The sequence below is a fragment of the Orcinus orca genome, chromosome 4, assembly GCF_937001465.1.
Source record: "Orcinus orca chromosome 4, mOrcOrc1.1, whole genome shotgun sequence".
NCBI classification, from domain to species: Eukaryota; Metazoa; Chordata; class Mammalia; order Artiodactyla; family Delphinidae; genus Orcinus; species Orcinus orca.
The window spans coordinates 4,730,327-4,754,266 of NC_064562.1; the positions used below are offsets into that span (position 1 = coordinate 4,730,327).

The 23,940-nt window shown below is 40.7% G+C and overlaps 1 protein-coding gene and 1 pseudogene across 1 annotated transcript in view; both read left to right on the top strand.

Annotated features, from left to right (window-relative positions):
• Positions 1–23,940, top strand: part of RXFP1 (relaxin family peptide receptor 1) — a 96,648-nt gene that overhangs the window by 4,773 nt on the left and 67,935 nt on the right. The gene's annotated exons all lie outside the window — the stretch shown is intronic.
• On the top strand, positions 14,467–18,566 carry LOC105747813 (60S ribosomal protein L23-like; annotated as a pseudogene).

Below are 23,940 nucleotides of genomic sequence, written 5' to 3' on the forward strand. Positions count from 1 at the left end.
AGCACGTTAGATATTTTTCCATTTTGGAGATTAAGCAATAGAGAAATATTGACGAGCCCAAGGTCACAGAACTGGTAAATCCACACTTAAAGTTTCCACTAGAGCAGGCTGTCCTCACCCCAGGGAAGCTTGAGAAATCCATGTTCCATATTCATGCATGTCCTCCTATGGGCCGGTACCATCTGCTTTACATACACTTCTCATCGTGCACCGGGGATTGATGAATGAGGATAGATGTGTAACTAATGCGAATGAATAGAAAATTAGACTCAACCTGTACTGGTTCCAGGATTTTGCTTGGAAAGCACTTTTGCTTACAGCCCATGGCACAGAGCTTTACCCACAGGAAGTACCAGTACATAGTGACTTCATTCTCATCACAGCTCACTTCTCCCGCCCCCTGGATATCTTCCCCCCTCGTTGTGTCCACAGTCGCAGCAGCCCTATTTCCTGGCTCACGCGCAGTGGTCCAACACTCTCTCCTCTTCTCAGCTCTGCATCCCCACCCATCACCCTGGTCGGAATAACTAGGCTCCGTCACTGAAACCAAAAGCTGTTTCCTTCTTTGGAAACAAACAGGGGCGAGTTGTGAGTATTTCAAATTCAGTTTTTATTCTCTATCACAGCAAAGGCAAATGTTGAGCGGAAAAAAAGGACAGTATTAAGTGGGATCTCTGGTTATCTGTGTTAGGAATTGACATTTTCCTGTAAAATAGTTGTAGTTTATATAATAATTTGGAGATTTGATTTTCTGTTAAATAGATTTGTCTTATAATTATTTCAACATTACCTGAATTAACTAGAGCCACCTTACTTCTTACGCCTTCTATAATAATGAATATGTCTTTTTAAAATATTCAGCGCTCCCCAAAAATGTGAAGATTATTTTGGGGGAGGGGGACCCTTGGCTTTTTCACTGGCTGTTCCAGGCCACACGGAGCCCTGGATTCTGGTCACCTCTGGTCACTCTGCCAGCTCTTCTGTCCCCCTCTCCCTCCCTATCCTTCCTCCTCAACCTGCCCCCTACCCACATTGCCCCAGGAGCTCAAGTTCTCATTCTATAGTGAAGAACAACACAGACCTCTCTCCTTAGCCCCTGTCTCTAAACCCAAAATCCAGGCCTTTAGTCAAGGTGCCCACATGATTTACTACGAAAAGGGACAGCAGATAATCTGATACATTCTCTAATAGTAAGGTTCACTCCTTTTAGAAGGCAGTTGAGATTTTAAATTATCCTTTTTGTTTTTTGGTAGAGGGTTGAGTGTCTGCTTGAAGGTCACACAACTACGTGCTCGAATCCACTGAGAAACCATTTCGCTGCACTATTTTCCCCTAACAGTCTTTTCTCTTGATTCTTACCTAATTCATTTAAAGAAACATTATATGAAGTCTCTTTTTCCGTCTCTAGCAGTCTGAGTCCTCAGTGAATCGCAACTTGATGAAACAGTTTCCTCTTATGTCTGTCAAGTTCTTTTTAAATTTAAGTTTTATAAAATTAGACGTTTCTGAGTTCAAAGGAAATGTGAAGCTCACAGCGTACAACACCCTCACTTTTCATGTAGGAAGAAATTGAGGCCAGATACCTGTGCTCCCTTTTCTTTTCAGCTTTACTATCCTTTACTCACTTTTAAAAGTGGGTCTCCAGTTTCATATGTAGGACAGGACGGACAGGATAGGCAAGAAAAATCAGAAGGGTAAAACATCACCTTTAAATAGAAAGAACCTAGACTGGGGTTATTGAACCCGGGATTATTACATTTATTACCCACCAAAATCCTAGCCTCAAAAATTAAGATTTCGCAATACACTGACCTTGTGTCATCATGTTTCACACACCCTGCCTGGCAGATAAACATTATCTTAACCAAGGACAGACTGGGCAGAGGAGAGAAGGGTCCTGCTGACACCTTCCCAAGTCCATGCTTGCACTCAGGTCCAAGTTTAAGGAAAGGGGCTTTTCAAATTGTCAGAGTAAATTCAGAGCCCGTGGATGTTTCCACTCTGCATCCCTCGCTCCCATGCTGCTCCCCAGACAACTATCTTGTCTTTAAAGTAGAGCGTTTTCATCACATGCCATGCCGATGAATGAATGGGGCCCCTGGGGTGTCCCGCTAAAGTGAAAGAGGCCTTGGGCGTGTGCTGCTGGGATGAGACTGAGATTGCCATGCAGGGGTCCAGGAGAAAAAAAAAAAAAAAAGAAAGAATGATGCCACGTGGTATGGAATAAAATTCGTGTTTGCAGACAGAAAGCGAACCCTCAGAGATGAAACCACCCAGCTGGCCGTGATGTAGACAGGGGAAGGAACAAGACAAGGTGTATGTGTTGGCGATGACGTTAGTGTAACCCTTTAAAGCCGTTATATGTGGTACGGGCCTGGAGTGGGCTCGTAGGTAAAGACACTCATCTAGAACAACTCCTCCTTAACTCCTCTGAAAGGAGTTAAAGAAAGCCCCTTACACATGATCTCCTAAAAGGAGTCTTATCAAATCCCATGGTCTCCCTTCTCGTCCATCTGTCTTCCATGCTCAGGAGCCTTTGCCTCTTTATACCCCGATTTCTGTCCAATCCAAGGCCGCCTGGACCCCCATCTTCCTCTCATTTCCCCATCACTCAGCCTCCACTCCCGCTACACTCCTCTGCTGTTCTTGGGCACAAAGTTTCCTTTCTATTCTGACTCATTTTTCAGGAGAAAACATTCTTTGCCTTTTTTTCCCTCAGAACACCTACGGTAGAGGAGGAGTTCACAGAGGAAGGTCAAAAGGCAATGCCAGCATTCTCTGTCATGAAGTTTGAGGGTGGTGGGGAATGTCATAAACTATTACACACACACACACTCCAACAGTTTTGTTCCATCATTAGTATTAAGTATACCCAAACCAGATATCGTATATAATATCAAATTTCCATACTTTTAGGCCACAAATCTCATGTTAAGAGATCAACTGAGGCAAATTAAAAATTTTAATAGTTTATGTGAGCAAACTGGATTTGAATTGAACAGCAGCAAACTGGAAAGGGAAGTGGGAGACATACAGAGAAAGTTGCAGAGGCCAAGTGAGGAGATTGTCGCTTGGCTACTGCTTAGCGGTTAGTCAGCTGTTTCTGATCGGTTGTCCCAGCTCCTTGGTTTCATGACCTTGAGGGCTTTATGGGCTTAGGTTTTGGTTTGCTTACCTCTGCTGCCATGGCTTGAGGGCCAACTCCATGTAAGGGGCTCCTTGTTTACTTAATTCAACAGTCAGATGTGCAGAAAATGAAATTTTATGTTGCTGTGACTCAACTCAGAGCTCGTGACTCCTGCATAAAATAGCAGGACAATAAACTTGCTAATTCGAAATAGCTTGGTTTAAAAATCAGGCACTTTTTTAAAAAATACAGTCTTAATCACTTAAGAATTGTCTACCTGCTCCACCCTTTTCCAATTCTGCCCAAAAGCTTTTAGGTTCGAGGGCAGCTTTGGAAACATCCACGTGAGGGGGCAGGTAGAGAGATGAATTATCTACGTAACTTTGCCAGCTTCTCGTGAGATGTAACTCGGCCAGATAACCCATGTTTCCCACCCAAGCAAGAGGCCGCTTCACATGGACTGTCTGCTCCTAGCCAGCCTTCTCAGGAGAGCCTAGGAAACCTCAAGGGTCCTTCCTCCTGTGTCGGGAAGCAAGGGAGACATGGGGTGACTCAGACCCACAGCCATCGGGCCCTGGTGCCATGCAGAGCACGTGGCTTCTGCCAGAGTCATGCCCTTTCCTTGGGCTGCGCGTTAGAATCTAAGACTCTAACCACCTCTGCTTGGGCAGCCCCACTCTCTAATGACCCCTACCTCCTCCTTCCCCTAAGGAGCTCTAAATTCCAAGGGGACAGGAGGTTGTCACACACAGCCATCACCAAGTTCAGGGAAGCAAGCTTGACCTTCCCTACAGGCTGTGGAAAGGCTCAATGCTCTGTGTCCTTCAGTATTTGGTGTTGATAGTCAAGCCAAGATGCTCAAATTCAAAAAAGCATACCAAGTTTCAAAACTATTCTCTCTCAAGCATCTGGCTTTTGTCATTGGCTATTTTTGGCAGCTGACTCTTCTACAAAGGTTCTTCTGAGCTACACTCCCTGAGCAATCAAGTACAGTCCACCGGCCTCCTATGAGTGGGGAGGGGTTAAAAAAAATAAAGGAATAACCAAGAAGGAAGTATATTTGGATACATCCTAAAAGCATGGAGCATTTGACAAGTAGGAATTATAAACGCAAAGCCGCAGATGTTTGACACAATAATTACGACGACATACATTAGTAAAATATGAACTCTTTGAGAATACGCAAGATATATAATATGAAATATCTAGCTGTATTTCCAACCGTGTTACGTGGACACTAATGAAGAACATGTTTACTCCCACTTTTAAGAAATTTCTAAGGAAAAATCAGAATTTGCAAAACTTTCATAATGGTAGTAAGTATGGTTATTCACTTTATCAGAGGGGTATCTTTGTTCGGTAGTTTTTTTTTAATCACCCAAAAAAGTGCCCACCCTATTCGGATTCTGACTCAAAATCCTATGCTCCTTCTGTGCTATTTCCTCCCACTTTCCATTCTGTTGCCCAGACTGGTTCCTCTTATTTCACTTACACCTACCTTTTGTGTGATTTTTGTTTTCAATCTCTTTTCCCTGCATTTCACCTAGTGCTTTCTTCTCCTGTTGATCTAACCTACATTAATTACAATACTATAGACGAAAACACCAAAATATAGAAATGTCATTCAAATTGTGAAAAATTGTTTATCTATTAACTTTCTTCCACAAATCCTTTCTGATGGAATGTCTTAAACAACAGAGTTTGTGATAAATAAGAGGAACAAAGAGTAGTCTGTCATGATGCTCCCATCCGACCTAGAAGCTGCACCATCACAAACACACGTCTCCAAAGAGCTCCCAGGAAGCTAAACTACTTTTAAATTCATCCTGGGGAAATTGTTGCAAATTTTTAATATGACTGATAATGTGATTAGATACAAGAAATGTGCTAGGCCAAAGTTGCCATGGTCTGATGATTAACATGAATTATTTATGCTATCTTATTGCTACAGTTGTGAGTCAGTTACTGTATTGACGTTCTGATTAAATGATAACACTTGAAAGTGTTGTCTAATTAAATCCTCCCATGAACCATGAAGGGCGATGGTTCCTCCCCTCACCAGAGGAGGGACTCAGTCTCAAAGAGACTTGGGAATTCGCCAAGATCACAGGCTCCTAAGTGCTTAATGCAGGACGTGAATTCACGTTTATCTCAGTTCTTTCCACTCGCCATACTAACACCAAAATCATGGTGCAGAGTTATGAATATTATCTCTCATTTTACGGGACAGATGAGCAAACTGACCAAGCAAGTTGAACTCAAATCAGACCTGCCACTTACTGCTTCCGGGGGGAAGAGGTGGAGGCAGGGCAGGCACAGGTGGAGCGTGGGCGGGGCCAGACCTGGGAAAACTAGGAGGAGTTGGGTGGAGTCATTAAGAGTAGGGCTCAGGACAGGCTGGGAGGTGCAGTTGGAGGAGCTCCCTGGAAAGACCGGGAAGCCTTTGTGAGCCACACTCAAGAATGACTTCAGACTTAGTGCATAAGCAGTTGGAAGGGAGGTTTTCCACAGCATGATAGAGTTTTTTTCTTTAGGAAGTAACTCTGGCAACTTACCCAAAATAGTCTAGGATGTAAGAAACTGAAAGCAAGCCCTAAAGGAGTGTGGAGGTTGCTCTCCATCTCTAAAGAGGAAGCGGCTGCGGCCAACACAAGTTGGCTGCCGTTCTTTTTTTTTTTCCGGTACGCGGGCCTCTCACTGCTGTGGCCTCTCCCGTTGCGGAGCACAGGCTCCGGACGCGCAGGCTCAGGGGCCATGGCTCACGGGCCCAGCCGCCCCGCGGCATGTGGGATCTTCCCGGACCGGGGCGTGAACCCGTGTTCCCTGCATCGGCAGGCGGACTCTCAACCACTGCACCACCAGGGAAGCCCATGTGTTTGTATTTTTTACAGTTTTTTTCCTGTAATTAATATATAGTCTCATAGCGTTGTAGTCGGAAAAGACACTTGACATGATTTTAATTTTCTTAAATTTACCAAGGCTTGATTTGTGACCAAGATATGATCTATCCTGCAGAATGTTCCATGAGCACTTGAGAAGAAAGTGTATTCTGTTGTTTTTGGATGGAATGTCCTATAAATATCAATTAGGTCCATCTTGTTTAATGTATCATTTAAAGCTTGTGCTTCCTTATTTATTTTCATTTTTGTTGATCTGTCCATTGGTGAAAGCGGGTGTTAAAGTCCCCTACTATGATTGTGTCACTGTCAATTTCCCCTTTTATGGCTGTCAGTATTTGCCTTATGTACTGAGGTGCTCCTATGTTGGGTGCCTAAATATTTATAATTGTTATATCTTCTTCTTGGATTGATCCCTTGATCATTATGTAGTGTCCTTCTTTGTCTCTTCTAATATTCTTTATTTTAAAGTCTAATTTGTCTGATATGAGAATTGCTACTCCAGCTTTCTTTTGATTTCCATTTGCATGGAATATCTTTTTCCATCCCCTCACTTTCAGTCTGTATGTGTCCCTAGGTCTGAAGTGGGTCTCTTGTAGACAGTATATATATGGGTCTTGTGTTTGTATCCATTTTACCAGTCTGTGTCTTTTGGTTGGAGCATTTAATCCATTTATATTTAAGGTAATTATCAATATGTATGTTCCTATTACCATTTTCTTAATTTTGGGGGTTTGTTATTGTAGGTCTTTTCCTTCCCTTTTGTTTCCTGCCTAGAGAAGTTCCTTTAGCATTTGTTGTAAAGCTGATTTGGTGGTGCTGAATTCTCATAGCTTTTGCTTGTCTGTAAAGGTTTTAATTTCTCCATCAAATCTGAATGAGATCCTGGCTGCATAGAGTAATCTTAGTTGTAGGCTTTTCCCTTTCATCACTTTAAATATGTCCTCCCCCTCCCTTCTGGCTTTCAGAGTTTCTGCTGAAAGATCAGCTGTTAACCTTTTGGGGATTCGGCTGTATGTTATTTGTTTTTTTCCCTTGCTGCTTTTAATGTGTTTTCTTTGTATTTAATTTTTGACAGTTTGATTAATATATGTCTTAGTGTGTTTCTCCTTGGATTTATCCTGTATGGGACTCTCTGCACTTCCTGAACTTGATTAACTATTTCCTTCCCCATATTAGGGAAGTCTTCAACTATAATGTCATCAAATATTCTCTCAGTCCCTTTCTTTTTTTCTTTTTCTTGGACCCCTATAATTTGAATGTTGGTGCGTTTAATGTTGTCCCAGAGGTCTCTGAGACTGTTCTCAATTCTCTTCATTCTTTTTTTCTTTATTCTGCTCTGTGGTAGTTATTTCCACTATTTTATCTTCCAGGTCACTTATCCATTCTTCTGCCTCAGTTATTCTGCTATTGATTCCTTCTAGAGAATTTTTAATTTCATTTATTTTGTTGTTCATCATTGTTTGTTTGCTCTTTAGTTCTTCTACGTCCTTGTTAAATGTGTCTTGTATTTTCTCCATTCTGTTTCCAAGATTTTGGATCATCTTTACTATCGTTAGTCTGAATTCTTTTTCCGGTAGACTGCCTATTTCCTCTTCATTTGTTTGGTCTGGTGGGTCTTGACGTTGCTCCTTCATCTGCTGTGTGTTTCTCTGTCTTCTCATTTTTCTTAACTTACTGTGCTTGGGGTCTCCTTTTCACAGGCTGCAGGTTGTAGTTCCCATTGTTTTTGGTGTCTGCCCCCAGTGGCTAAGGTTGGTTCAGTGGGTTGTGTAGGCTTCCTGGTGCAGGGGACTAGTGCCTGTGTTCTGGTGGTTGAGGCTGAATCTTGTCTTTCTGGTCGGCAGGACCATGTCCAGTGGTGTGTTTTGAGGTGTCTGTGAACTTAGTATGATTTTAGGCAGCCTCTCTGCTAATGGATGGTGTTATATTCCTGTCTTGCTAGTTGTTTAGCATGGGGTGTCCAGCACTGGAGCTTGCTGGTTGTTGAGTGGAGCGGGGTCTTAGCATTGAGAGAGATCTCTGGGAGAACTCTCACCAATTGATATTACATGGTGCCAGGAGGTCTCTGGTGGACCAATGTCCTGAACTTGGCTCTCACCTCAGAGTCTCAGGCCTGACACCCTGCCGGAGCACCAAGACCCTGCCAGCCACACAGCACCACACTGGGTTCCGAGGGGCTCACTGGGAACAGGAAAGGATGCCACCGCTTGGCCTCAGCCTCCTGAGGGATGACCTGGATGCTCCAGGGGCACCGTCCAGGGCAGGGTGAGAAGAGCTCCCACACCGAGGGACGCCCCTTCCCCCAACCCTACCTCCACAGGCTTCACTCTTAATTTCAGATGGCAGCATAAACAGAAATAAAATGTCAGGCAGTTGGCAACACAAACAAAGTACCCTTAGGTGGCCTATGTTCATTAGAACTCCATCATGAATGATTTGAGAATGGGAGAGCTCTACAAAAGATTAAGTGGAGTATTTACTAGTTCCTGATAGACTTTTATAAGAAAAGAAAAGCATAAGCAACCTTTCCTTGATCTCAGAGAGAGTGTTAGCATTCAAGCGGACCACACGTGACTCAGCTTCTCTGCCAATATTTGCCCCATGCTGTTTACAATTTCATGGGTTGTACAGTATAGATTCTGTTAAATATAATTTAACACAGTTGTTACTTACAATAGAAATTACCTGGAAATCAAGACCAGTGGATAAATGGATAACCAACAGAGACCTTCTGTATAGCACAGGGAACTCTGGTGAATGTTCTGTAACAACCTAAATGGGAAAAGAATCTGGAAAAGAATAGATACATGTATATGTGTAACTGCATCACTCTGCTGTACACCTGAAACTAACACAACATTGTTAATCAACTACACTCCAATATAAAATAAAGAAGACCAGTGGACTTAAAAAGAAGGGGAATTCACATTTAATATATATGACTTCTGTGAAAGGCAGCAAGGGGCTCTTTCACCTCCAATAGTTTTGTCTAATCACACCAAAAGCCCTGGGAGGGAGTTTTACTAACCCCCATGTTCTGGAAGAGGGAACTGAGAAGTGACAGGACCTACTGAGAGTCCACAAGGGCACACTGGGAACTTCCAAGACACCCTCCCTGCCCAGCAGCAGGCACACTCAGCCTGTGCTGGACATGGGGGTGCAGGTGTAGGCACCAAGCGTTGGGAACTGCTATGGTCTGCAGTTGTGGTAACTCCAAGAAAAGGCAGAATCAGGAGAACACTACTTTCAGATTTAAATGAGCCTGTTTGACTTTGCTGAATAATACGTAGCTGCAGGGAAAAGCATTCAAATTAAGCCCATGGTATATGTCATTCACAAAATAACAGCCACGTGGGAATTCTACAATGGAAGCAGTGGCCACTTAATCTTAATCTGCAGATGTGCGGTTGGCTAACAGTCCCTGCTCTGAGCTGGCCCACAATGGCATTTAGAAGCCTGCTTATTGTATATCCTCCCCAAAAGGTAATATCCCCACTATGCATCGTGAGACATTTGTGTCACGTCCAATAAAACTTTGTCCAACCCTCATAGCCTGTAAATGCCTTTGAAATTGTCCTTTGGGTTAAAGATGGAAAAAAATATCACTTGGAAAAATATTTTCAAAGATGGAAAAAAATAACACTCCAAAATTAGACTCCAAGTCATAAACACACAGATGATATGGAATGACATATCTTATAAATAACATTTCTGGCATTTAAAATTCTTTGTGTCTCACACCCATAATTCTGAGAAAGCTTAAAGCACACATGCATCACACACTCGGTGTCCAGGTAATTTCATATTTACTTAAAAACCGTGTGGGTATGTGTCCAAATACCAGGCAGATGGGAGTGAGCTAAATATTCTTCAAATAATAAAAATTCTAGGGAATTCTCTGGAAGTCCAGTAGTTAGGACTCAGCGCTTTCACTGCCATGGCCCAGGTTCAGTCCCTGGTTGGGGAACTAAGATCCTGAAAGCCACATGTCTCAGCCAAAAAATAAAATCTAAAACCTGGAAACTTTACAAACCATTTCAGCTACAATAAGTTTAAAAGATTAAAATATGTACCAAGCTTTTTTATTGTACTTTGAAAAATTTCAAACCTACAAAGTAGTACAATGAATACCGATATACCTTTCCTCTGGATTCACCCATTAATATTTTCCCACATTTACTTTTTCTCTCTCACCAAACTCACACACATGCATATGTTTTCTTGCTGAATGATTTGAGAGTAAATTGCAGATATCATGACTCTTCCCACATAAGCATTTCAGCCTGGATCTCCTAAAAACTACATTCTCTTAGCCCCCATACGATGACTAAATTCAAGACATTTAACATTAATAAAATAAGACTATCTAATATAACATCCATATTCATATTTCATCAATTTTCCTAATTATGTCCTTTATAGAAAAAAATATTTTTTTCCTAATCCAGGCTCCAGCCAGGATCACATCCTCAGCTCTGTAGCTTCCTTTAATCTGGAGACAATGACGTGAGTTTTGAAGAACATGGGTCAGTTGTCTTATAGAATATTCCTCAATTTGGATTTGTCTGATGTAAACACAAGACTGTTACAGAAGTCGTCATAGAAATACACCAGAGGAAAGCTACCTGCTATGTTTGGGGTCTGATCTCTTGGTAAAGCATCTCCTCACATTTTCATTTCTTTTTCTTTAAAATTGTGACTCACGGGACTTCCTGTTTTAACCTGTCCCTTATTCTTCTAGTTGTCCTCAGACAATCTTCAGAGACTTGCATTTATCTATCGTAACTTTCAAGGTCATCTCTGTAGCCTTAACCCTAACCCGCACTTCCCCCTTCCCTGGTTGGCAATCATTTCCAGGGTTCCTTCACCCTCGGAGCTCTGATGTTCCCCTCCAGGTAGGGAGCCTGCATTGCTGTTTTCATCCATCCCCTCTCTATCAGTGAGAAATGCACTCTACATGCAACAAAGAGAAAAACCAATCATCAGTGGGTTAAACAAATAAGAATTTATTTTTCTCACATAAACAGTCCAGCAGAAAGTGTTTGCTGACAACAGATCAGCTGTCCAGCCATGCCATTAGGGTCCTCATCTTTTCCTGTATTTCCCAGTCCACCATCCTTTGTGCTGGTTATTATGTTCCAGGCTTATCTCCTAATTCATGGAAAGATGGCCACTGCTGCTCCAGACATCAAGTCCATGTTCAAAGCAGGATGAAAGGGAAGAGTGGCATGCAGCTCCATCTTTCCCGGTTAGCTTTCCCAGGAATTCCTTTAGAAGACTTCTGCTTCTTAGATCTCACTGGTCAGGATTTGGTCCCAGAGCCGTGCTTAATTGCCAAGGCAGCAGGAAAAGTGGGAAACAAGAGTAACCTTATTGTTGAAGCCAGACATCTCCTCAGCCAGGACTGAAGGCATTGAGAGGCAAAGGGGAGATGGACAACAGGTGGGCAACAACAGGTGGGCAACATACAGATTCTCTGGCTCCTCCAACGCTATGTAGATTTACTCATCCTCTCCTGCTCAATTTTATTCTAGGTGCCTTCTCAATTTTTCTTCATTTATCTTCTCTCCCTTCTACATCCCCTTGAAAAATGAACTTTCACACAGTTTTATTATCACTTCATCTTCCTCCTAGAATCAAATAATATTACAACCACTGGTACTGTGTCCACCTTTGACAGGTGAAGAGAGCTGAAATCCAGCGAGGTGAAGACCCTTGCCCAAATTCACCCATCAGTTGAGAGGCACACCCAAGAATAGAACATAACTCTACTATCAGCACTGTCAGATCTGCCGCTCAGAATACATGGTGCCTATGTTCCACTCTGCTCTGTTTGGACCCTCTTGCCCATACCTTGGACATTAAATATAAAATTCTCCATGAGGCTTCATCAATCCAGTTGTTTGTTTCTGGAAACTTCTCCAAAAAGGAAAAATAATGAGAAAACCGTATTTTTCCCTTTTACTTTTTTAATTTACTCTCTAAATGTGAAGGAGGGAGAAGTGGTTCATTGCTCCTCTGAACCCTGAGTCTGAATCTGTAGAGCTTCCATCTCCAACATGTCTGTCAAGTAGCAATGGGACCATGTCTACTTAGATGCATCATTCTTGTCTTTGGCCTCGTTGGGAAACATCTTGGGACACCCAGGGCAACACAACATAAAATACCTTTATGAAGCAGCCAGCATCTCATCCCTGCACTGAAAGATTTAAAAGGGTGACAGCGCACCCAGGATAGAAACAGTCAGAGAGGGAGTCAGTTTGAAGGTGTAATTGACCTTGGTCTTGAAGGGTAAGACTTAGCTGATAATAAGATATGCAGCAAAACTGTCACAAGCCAAGAAAGGGAAGCACAAATATGAATGGTTTTTCAGGGGTCTTATAAGCAGGTCAGTGGAGGGGGTGGGGGGACCAGTAGAGGGCAGTGGGTAAAAACACACGTTCTGAAGTCGGACAGACCTGAGTCTGAATCCCAGTTCTGCCACTTCCTAGTTCTGTGATTCCCCAAGCAAGTTATTCCTCTATGCCTTACCTTCTAAGCTGTAAGATCATGATATTAATAACTACTCAATGGCATTGTTACGAGGATGAAATAAAATAAGGTGTGTAAAGTGTTTCATGCTAGTGCCTCAAATATAGTAAATGCTTAAAACATGAAGGAAAAAACTACTGATCAGAGTGCAAAGGTCAATGTACTGGACTCTTAGGTTTAGGAAAGTAGATTGTGGCCAGTTGTGGAGGCTTTGGCTCTAAGGCTAAAGTGTAATCCAAAGGAAGCCATTAGAAGTGTACCAGCCAGACATGAGCTAATCCAGACTGGAATCACAGCTGGGAGAGGAGGAGTGGAAAGGCACTGCTGGATGGAAAGCCTGTTAAGAAGATGTACAACAGCCCCTGATTCATGGTCTTTATTTCTTGGCTGCACTACTAGTGTCATCTATGAATTGAGAAGGAATCAAATGGGATGGCTGGACAGTTGTGAAAAGAGTTGTGTCATAGTTTGAGGCCTATGCTGGAAATGTAGAAATACAAAATTTAGAACCTCCAGCTATTCTGTGTGTTGGGAAGCATGTGCACTCATTCAATATATGCTCACTGGATGTTTACTATGGCAGAATACTAAACCCTAAGCAATGTTTACAATAACATCTCACCCAACTACAGACCACTCATCCTAGAATCTCCAAAACTTTGATTCTTGAAAACCCAGGCATTAAAAAAAGAGAAAGAAGGAAATCTTGTCCTTTATCAGGCCCTCGTTCATAGCTCATTTGCTCATTTTACAAACAGGTCTACACATAACGTCTGAGTATCTGCATTTTTAGCCATAGCAGATTTAAGTAAAAAATTAGAAATGATAATCAGAGCACTGACTCTATAGAGCAGACAGATTAATGATAGTTGAAGTGACCGCTGATAAAGAATTGTGGAGGAAAAACCATAAAAATTTGACAGGACTCCAAAAGCACGGGAGTCTGTGGTCAAAGTTATAGGACATGAGTGCCTTCAAAGCCCCTAAGGCATCAGTGTGTTACCAAGTCTAAGTTCATACTGCTGGCTGCATGACAGGCCAATAAATGGAGAGACAGGGTGTTGGGACAAGGAACAGTGACTTTATTCAGAAAGCCAGCAGACAGCGAAGATGGTGGACTCATGTCCCAAAGAAACATCTTGCCCAGGGTTTGGATGCTAGTTTATCTTATAGAGCAAAGAGGGAGAGATGAGGAGGTAAAGGGAAAATGGTGACAAGTTGTTGTAAGTCTTTCCTGGTCCAACCAGACTCTGGAGAGGAGATGTGTTAATGTCTTCCTTCCTGCAGCCATTCAGAGGTGCGCCTGGTCAGGATGTTTCCTGGGAGCTAAACACAAGTATTTTAGCTTAACACTCAGGCATGGGAGGCAGGGTTCCCAGAGATGGGCCACTGTGGACGCTTTAAGCTGTAGGCAACATCCCTTTAGTGATTAACTCGTAGCAAAAGCAATAGAACATAAAGGTTAAAGTAAAAGAAGCAGCTCCCATATGGAGTCAGGTTTGTTCTTCCCTGTTACAAACACAATAACCCAAATTCATAAAAGAAGTTTACTCTTGTGTTCAATAGATCTCCAAATCTTTAGAAGTAAAGCTACACCCAAAACTTGAATCAGAGATACCAGTATAGAATTTCTGACAAGTTTTTCTAAAAATGGGAGATGAGAAATGAGGATGTACTTGGCATGGGGAAAGAAGTGTGTTTTCTTCTGGCTTGTTTTTAAGAAGGGAGACCCAAGAGCATGTTTCAGGAAAGAGGTGAAGATGGACGATGCTGAGAGAGAAGGGAGAACCGCTGGATCCGTCCTGAGCAGGAGAGAGGGATGGAGGCTGAGCTCAGGGGCGGGGCTGGATTTAGACAACGTGAAGGGGGCATGGAAGAGGTGGAGCTCACGGGGCGGGGGGGGGGTCCATGCAGGGATTTGTGAGGCTCCTCGGGTGGCCTCAGGAGGTGCTGGAGGCTCAAGGAGAGAAGGAAGGAAATAATCGTCTAAGAGATGGAAGAGTGCATGGGATAGAGAACACTGCCGAGTGGCATCAAGGCCCCTCTCCCTTCTCATTGGAAGGAGGCAGCAGTGTGCACGGCACAGCTGGGGACCACAAACAGATCTGTTCATGGGTCAATGCTGTGTTAAGTTCTGCAGTCAGACAGGAGAAACTGGACTAAGACAAGATCACGAAGGGATATTGAGCACCTGGATTTTGTCAGGACATTGGTGTGTTTTTCTTTTTGTTTTGTTTTGGTTTTGGTTTTTTTTTTTCAGCTTTGTTGAGGTAAAGACAATTGAATTTTTCAAGGTTTTCTGTGTATATCAGAGTACACACATGGCAAAATCTCAAATTTGAAGTCTAAAATGTTCCTTTAAATGGTAACTTCTTTGAAACATCTGTTTATGTTATTCATAGATTGATGGAACTAGTTCAAGCAGTCTGAAAATATTTTGTGGCTGATTCCCTTCATTTTGGCAGAATATCCTTAAATTTTCTATCCAATTTTTCAAAACCTCCAGAGATTCTCTTAGTAACCCAATCCATTGTTTAATGATCCTTGTAGCTAAGAAACGATTCCTTATAACTAACTTGAAAATCGTCCCTGGCATCAGAGCACAGGACCAACGGCAGCCTCTTCCCCATGTTACCTGCCAAAACAACAGCAATCACAGCCTTTCAAGAGATACAACAGCTGCACGGGTCCCCCTGCTTGGTAATGTCCATCTACTTCTAAGATCTCGTGAAATCAATTAGAAAATCTCCACTAGAAGATAAACAAGCCCCAGACGTAATGAACTGCCCGCCCTGCAAACGAGCGCATGTGTTCACAGGCCACTGACACGGGGTGCTCTCCCACTGGTGCTTCACCAATGCCTAATTCTGAGTTTCTCAACCTGGGCACTACTGACATTTTAGGACGATAAAACTTTCGCGGGGTGAGCTGTCCTGTGCATTGTGGGATACTTAGCAGCATCACTGGACTCTACCTATTAGATGCCAGTAGCACACCCCCAAGTGGTGATAATAAAAGATATCTCCAGACTTTGCCAAATGTCCCTTCGGCTGCAAAATCATCCCTGACTGAGAGCCACTGGCTTGGTCCTACCTCGTTTCAAAAGGTCTAAAGAAAACCAGCTAATTACAATCAGTGTATTTTCATCTATTGCCCCCAAACCAGATTTTCATGCATTTGAATCATCTGTAAATAGCTTCAGATTATTATTTTTTTTATTGAAGTATAGTTGACTTACAATGTTCCAGGAGTACAGAAAGGTGATTCAGTTATACACACACACATATACATATATATGATTTTTCAGATTCTTTGCCATTATAGGTTATTACAAGATATTGAATACAGTTCCCTGTGCTATACAGTAGGTCCTTGATGTTCATCTATTTTATATGTAGTACTGTGTATCTGTTAATCCCAAATTCCCAATTTATCCCTCTTCCAGATTATTTTTATTAAAGAATAGTCACTTAAAAAGAAAAAAGTCCAAATTTTCCCAAGGATATAAACTGAATAGTAGAATCACCCCTTTCTCTTACTATTATTGTCCCACTTCCCAAAGACAACCACTGGCAATAGTTTCTTGTTAGTATATCAGAATTCTATAAATGATATAAATATATATCTTATACAAATAAAACCAGACTATATACGCTGTTGTTCAACATACTTTCTGTAACTCAGGGATATGTATTGAATATCTTATTATATTAGTAGGTGTATATCTACCTCACTTTCCAAAATGTTGAACTGAATATCTTATTCGTAGGTGTATATCTACATCACTTTCCAAGTTGTTGAACTGAATATCTATACGAGAATGCAGAGTTCTATAATTACATTATATATTTATTTAATAACCCCCTATTACTACTGGTATTTTTACTTATTTTGCCATTGGATATCTGAAATACTTATTGATAGTTAGCATTTAAAATAGAAACTATAAAATAAGTGGGTTAAATATAGGGAAAGTTTGCCTTTGTACATGGTTTTTCATATTTTGTTTTTGTAAATTTTGCTTCCTAACAAAGTATTTTAGCAAACTGCCTCTATACATTTTATGCTGTGGGTAGCTACCCAAGAAAATAGGAATACTGCCTATTTTCCATAGACTATAAAAAGGATTTCAAATGCTGGTAATAAGTCATAGAATCCAATGAGACTCTTATCTTAGTGTTTGCAAAAGCCATGGCTATTCAGAAACACTACAGACAATGAAACAACACTCACCTCCTTTATTTGAACCTAAGTTAGCAGAACTGTCTCTAAGCAGTGACTGCATTGATTCCAGACTAACCATGCCGACATTTTCCATTTTAACGTTTAATGTTGTTACAGAATGAGGGTTATAATTTCACTGTGTTAGTGTTTTCCATAGAAAATGGGTTCCCTAGACACATTCGTAAGTGCTTGTGCGCTTCTGTCAAGGTCTGTCGAAAAGTAAAAGCCCAGTTTTATTCCATTAGTGATAAATCCCTAGGAACTTAGCTTCCAAGATACGTTTATTGGAACCCTTAAGATTTTAGTTCTGATAGAGGGATTCAAGATTTGGACACAAGCCAGGTCAGATCATGTCTCCCCCCAAAAATGATAACCAGTCCCAGCATAATCACCTCACTATATGGTTAATGAGGTCAGTTTCCTCAAAACCACATTATTAAAATGCTTCACTGTACTTCCTCTTTGGCTTTGGCCCTTGAATTACTCTGGCACCCGATTAAGTTAAAGAGAAGCTATGATCACTGCAAAAAGTCTGGACCATCTTTCCCTTTTCTGTGCACTACAGTTCCCCTAGACCCACGAAATGCAGATACGTATGTTTTAGTTATAAGGGAATGACAATAATTTGTCCTCCAGCTGAAAAAAAGAAAGCCACTGATTTTCACTCAGTACTGTGTCTCACTTGGCAACCAGTACATGTAACTGTTCATCTGTTTTTCCATCCACTTAATCTCAAAGTATTTCCAGGAGAAGAAAGAGATTTAAGTGCTTCATCCAAAAATATTTCTGCTGTTGCGATGAAAATTATTAAGCAAGTTTTCCAAATTGCTTCAAATTTTGACTGTAATATTTACCTGACTTCTTATGCACTGGAGTAACTTTTCAGTTAGGGTGCTTTCTAAAAAATAATAATTTATAAATTTCTTAAATTATGAGTGATTTTTATATGAGAGTATTCAAATGAAAACAAACTGTAATTGCAAAAATTTTAATTCAAGTATCACTAAAAGCAAGATGCACTTATGCCAACATTAAGTACTAACTTATACCATGCTGACAGAGCCAGTGCCTCATCCCTGCCATGCTGTCACCGTCATCAACTGCCCCCTGCATCACGAGGGCTCTGCTAAGTGTTTTACTTCAGTTCTGAGTCTGTTGCTACCCATTCTCTGTTGAAATTATTAATTTCCCGGTACCAGTGCCTTACAAATTCCCACTGCAAAAGTATATCCAGATATATTTAATACTTGATTTGCTGTAGTCAGAAAGCCTTCGAAAAATTATTTAGAGTCTGGCACTCAAGGTGTCGAAGCGAGGACGTGGTGGGTCCTCTGGTGCGAAATTCCGGATTTCCTTGGGTCTTCCGGTTGGAGCCGTGATCAACTGTGCTGACAACACAGGAGCCAAAAATCTGTATGTCATCTCTGTGAAGGGGACCAAGGGATGACTAAATAGACTTCCTGCTGCTGGTGTGGGTGACATGGTGATGGCCACCGTCAAGAAAGGCAAACCAGAGCTCAGAAAGAAGGTACATCCAGCAGTGGTAATTCGACAACGAAAGTCATACCGGAGAAAAGATGGTGTGTTTCTTTATTTTGAAGATAACGCAGGGGTCATAGTAAACAATAAAGGCGAGATGAAAGGTTCTGCCGTCACAGGACCAGCTGCAAAGGAATGTGCCGACTTGTGGCCCAGGATTGCATCCAATGCTGGCAGCATTGCATGATGCTTCGGTGTATTTGTAAAAGAAAAATATAAGAATAAAAATTACTTGCTCCATGTCACTCTTCTTGACACCACCTAACCCTCACCCCCTCTGTAAAATAAAACTACCCAGTGCAAAAAAAAAAAAAAAAAAGAAAAACTTATTCAGAAATGCATCTACTCCTAAGCCATGTATTTTCCCTGTGAGGTAAGCTTAGCAACATTTGCACTAAATCCCATATTCTTAAACTTTTCTGTCTCATCTATTCACTCCTTATCTAAAAGAGCTTGCTATCACATTTAAGACTAAACAAACTTAATTTAAAAATAAGCAAAAAAAAAAAAACAATGATTCAAATGAAGCCATTCATTGTCCTCCTGCTGCTGTTCTCTTCCTTCCTGCTTTGATGCCTGGTGTGTGCGTGTTTGCAAATTCACACACACCTAAGACTAACATAAACGGAGAGATGGAAACATGTTTGCTTACTCCATGTAGGCCTCACATCGAGAAATCACTGAATCTTCCTTATTTAGAGCCAAACAACATAGAACCATCTAAACAGAGATTCTCAGTGAAGAGTAGTTTATAAGGATTGATAGATAGAGTAAGGAATGTATGGCTTAACAGAGCAGCTCCAATATTATAAGTTTATATTTTGAAAAGCCATTCTTTATTCCTTTCTTAATAACTACAGAAAAATAATAGAACTGGACCAAATTGTCTTGGTTGTTATGCAGCCACAAAAGATATATACTCTTTCACACCATACACAAAAATAAACTCAAAATGGATTAAAGACGTAAATGTTAGACTGGAAACCATAAAACTCCTAGAAGAAAATATAGGCGGAATACACTTTGACGTAAATTGTAGCAATATTTTTTTGGAACTGTCTCCTCAGGCAAAGGTAACAAAAGCAAAAGTAGACAAATGGGACCTAATTAAACTTAAAAGCTTTTGCACAGCAAAGGAAACCATTAACAAAATGAAAAGACAACCTACTGATTAGGAGAAAATATTTGCAAATGATATGACCAGTAAAGGGTTAATATCCAAAATATATAAACAGCTCATACAATTCAATATCAAAATAACAAAGAACCAGATTAATAAATGGACAGAAAACCTAAATAGACATTTTTCCAAAAAAGGCATACAGATGGTCAACAAGCACATGAAGAGATGCTCAACATCACTTATCACCAGAGAAAGGCAAATCAAAACCACAATGAGATGTCACCTCACACCTGTCAGAATGGCCATCATCAAAAAGAACACAAATAACAAGCATTGGTGAGGATTTGGAGAAAAGAGAACCTTCCTCCACTGTTGGTGGGAATGTAAATTGGTACAGCAACTGTGGAAAACAGTATGAAGTTTTCTCAAAAAACTAAAAATAGAGCTACCATATGACCCAGCAGTTCTGCTCCTGGGTATCTATCTGAAGAAAATGAAAACACTAATTTGAGAAGATACATGCACCCCAATCTTCATAGCTGCATTATTTACAATAGTCAAGATACAGAAGCAACCTAAGTGTATAAGCAGATGAATGGATAAAGAAGAAGTGGTACATATACACAATGGAATACTACTCGGCCATAAAAAAGAAAAATAATGCCATTTGCAGCAACATGGATGGAGTTAGAGATTATCATACTAAATGAAGTAAGTCAGACAGAGAAAGACAAATACCATGTGATATCACTTATATGTGGAATCTTAAAAAATGATACAAATGAACTTATTTACAAAACAGAAATAGAGAAAACAAACATGGTTAGGGGAAAGAAGTGGGGGAGGGATAAATTACGAGTTTGGGATCAACATATATACCCTACTATATATAAAACAGGTAAACAACAAGGTCCTACTGTATAGCACAGGTAACTGTACTGAATCTTGTAATAAGCTATAATGGAAAAGAATCTGAGAAAGACTATATATTGTACCAATTACATATTCTATATTAAAACAAGTGGCCATGAATTCTACTCTCATGATTTGCGTATTAACAACAAAATAGGATATTTTTTTCTATTTTAATATGAAAGTGCAAGAGTATATCATGCAAACTAAGAAGGCAAGAATCTGTTCCTGCTAAGACACAGAGTTGTCCTTCCAATGGCAAATTAATATCCTTGCAGAATTCTACACTCACTTTTCAAGCACCTCTCTTTGTTGCACTGATATCTGTGAATTGCAAAAACCTTGATATATGAAATTAAACTGCTTACCACCAGGTCAGAGAAAGCTCAGAACTATGGATATACATTAATGTAAAGCCAAGTTATAAAATGCATACAAGTTATTTTCATCATCGAGGGCTTCTTTCCTCAAGAGTAAAGACAAGCTTCCTTCCCCTAGTCCAGGAAAGTTAAAATAATGTTTGTGGGAAGTCCCAACAATGTCTCCTTACCCTAAACTGGCTTTTTATTCCCCAGTCATCTCCCTTGGAGCTTTCAGTACACTGGCTGCCAGGGAAAGATTTTATAGCTTTGTGATGTTTTTATCCCCAGGTGATCTACACAGCCCAACAGAGAACACTAACCCCACCAACTCTGAAGATATGTGTAGGTTATTCATGCCTGAGGCTCAGGGAGCGTGGCCTCCTGTACTGCCCCCTCCACCAGGCCCCCACCAGTCTTTCAATTACTCACTCAACCATCCTTGCAAATAAATTGCCAACATGAGATTTTTTTCATATCTGGAAAGAGGCTGTGTGTGTATAGAAAGGACACTTTTAAGTTCTTGATGTATGTTAGGAAAGCATTCTTTTTTTTTTTTTACAAAATAGAGAAAATCTGACCTACCATGGCCTAAACAAGGATGTGTTTGTTTTTCTCACGTAAGGAGGATGCTGCTTAACCCGAAGATTTCAGGGCTGGCATTTCCCAGATCCCTGTGAGTTTTCTTGGCCTCACAAGCCAAGCTTGTTTCCTCATAGCTGCAAGACTGCTGCTGCAGCTCCACACATTACATCATGTGAAAGGCAGGAAGAAGGTGGAAGGCATGGCAACTGCTCCATCCATTCTTGTGTCAGGACAGCTAACCCCTCAGGACTTCCTCAGCAGGCTGCACCCGTGTCTCATTGCCAGAGCTGTGCCTCTTAGCCACTGAGAAGCAAGGGAATTGGGAAAGAAAGTATTGTATTCTGTACATAGGACCTGCAAATTAAACTGACAAGAGATAGACTAACAGGGAAAAAAGTTTATAAATTTTATTGATGTTATTATATTTAATTGTACATGCATGGAGTCTCCATAGAAAAGAAGTGAAAACTCAAAGAAGTGGTTAGAGTTGAGGGCTTATATACTATTTTAACAAAGATGATAAATTGTGGGAAAGTGACAAGAGAGGGAAGGGGGCGATTGGGCTTCTGTAGGTGGTAAGTTGTGGGCAGGTAAACCCATGGGAAAACCAGTGGAAGAGAGGCTTGTTTTAGTAGTTTGCTTGTGCAGACTCATCTCAGTGACAACTTTCCTTCTCTAGTGATAAGGGTTGTTCTCCTCCTGATTCAGGAGAGAGCAGGGGAATACCTTCACCTGGAGAAGGGATTTTTACATAGCTTCAAAGACCCCCTCTACAAAATGCTTATTAATCACAAAGGCTAACTTTACAATGCAGAAGTGTGGGAGACATTCCTTTGATGAAGTGACCGAAGTGATCATCACCAGGAATGGGAAAAAGTAGATCTTGCACTACCTGACAGGTTGACATGAGCATCTCTTCTGTGAATTTCTTGCCGAAGGTGCCTAACCTAAATCTAATTATGATGAAATAAACCAAAATTCAGGAACACTCTAAAAAATAATTGAAGATAAGGAAAGACTGAGAAATGATTTCAGATCAAAGGAAACTAAAGGACTGTGACAACAAAATTCAAGGAATGACTGTGAACTAGATCCTCTCACTATGAAGGACATTTTTTGGTCAATATGTGAAACTTGAATGTGTTCTGAGATGTAAATAGCAGTAAGGGATCAATGTTCATTTTCTAATTTTGATGGTTCTAGTGTGCAGAATGTCCTTCTAGTAGGAGAATGTCCTTTCTTATAGGAAATACACACCAAAGTTTTTAGGGGGATGGAGCATGGTCAGGAACTTACTCTCAAATTGTTCAGAGGGGAAAAACATTCTTAATAATATATTTGCAACTTCTCTTCAAGTTTGAGATCATCTCAAAATAAAAAAGTTATTTTTAAAATATCTCTAAGATTCCAAATTTATTTACTGAATCATAATATTTGAAAATGTAGGACTGATTTCATGACACTATCATTAAAGAACTATACCTGTTTCTGGGTCTTCCCTGGTGATGCAGTAGTTAAGTATCCATCTGCCAATGCAGGGGACATGGGTTCGAGCCCTGGTCCGGGAAGATCCCACATGTCGTGGACCAAATAAGCCCGCGCGCCACAGCTACTGAGCCTGCGCTCTAGAGCCCGCGAGTCACAACTACTGAACCCATGTGCCACAACTACTGAAGCCCACGCACACTAGGGCCCACGAGCCACAACTACTGAGCCCGCATGCCTAGACCCCGTGCTCCGCAACAAATGAAGCCACCACAATGAGAAGCCTGCGCACCACAATGAAGAGTAGCCCCCTGCCTGCCACAACTGGAGAGAAAAGTCCGCACGCAGCAATAAAGACCCAAGGCAGCCAAAAAATAAATTAAATAAATAAATAAAAATGTTTTAAAAGAACTATACCTGCTTCTAAATATAAATTTTAAAGACAGGACATAAAAGTACAATATTCATAAAAGTAAGTTAGAGAAGAATTTTCAAAACAGCAGGATGAAAACACAGGCAGGTATGTTTAGCTAAAATGCCTTCAAACAGTCTCTGTGACTGAAGCCTGACAATTCATCAAAGAATTTTTCTGAAACTCTTGATTTTTAAAGTTGGTTCTTAAAAAATTAATGAATACATAAAGCAGTCTCAACACAGATCAATGTATTTACATGTACACTGCAGGTCTCTGAAATGTGTGGTGTTCTACCAATGACACCCTGTGGTATACAAATCCTGTGTCTTGACTCTGTTCTAATCAATTCGTTGAGAAGAGATTGATAAATAATTTTTAAATAATTTCACAAGTGAGAACACTATGTGTAAAAAGCTCATTATTAAATAGGTTTGACTATTTCCTTTATCAAATGATGTTCTCTGAAACAAGTAAAGACACTTAAAACCTGACATAGATGGATTTTTCCCCTAGGAGAATGTCACCTGCCTTGTTATCAAAATGTTCCACTGTATCTTACAAAGGAAATAGTCACTTTTATTCTTTTCATGTTTTGATGATAGACCACAAATACATTTTTACACAACAAGCTTTACTGACTGTTCAAACTATTCTGTTTTTTTCTTTATAATTGATTATTATTATTCTATAAGGTCTCAATGATTTACAAACTTAGTAAAGTTAATAAGCAACAGAATTAT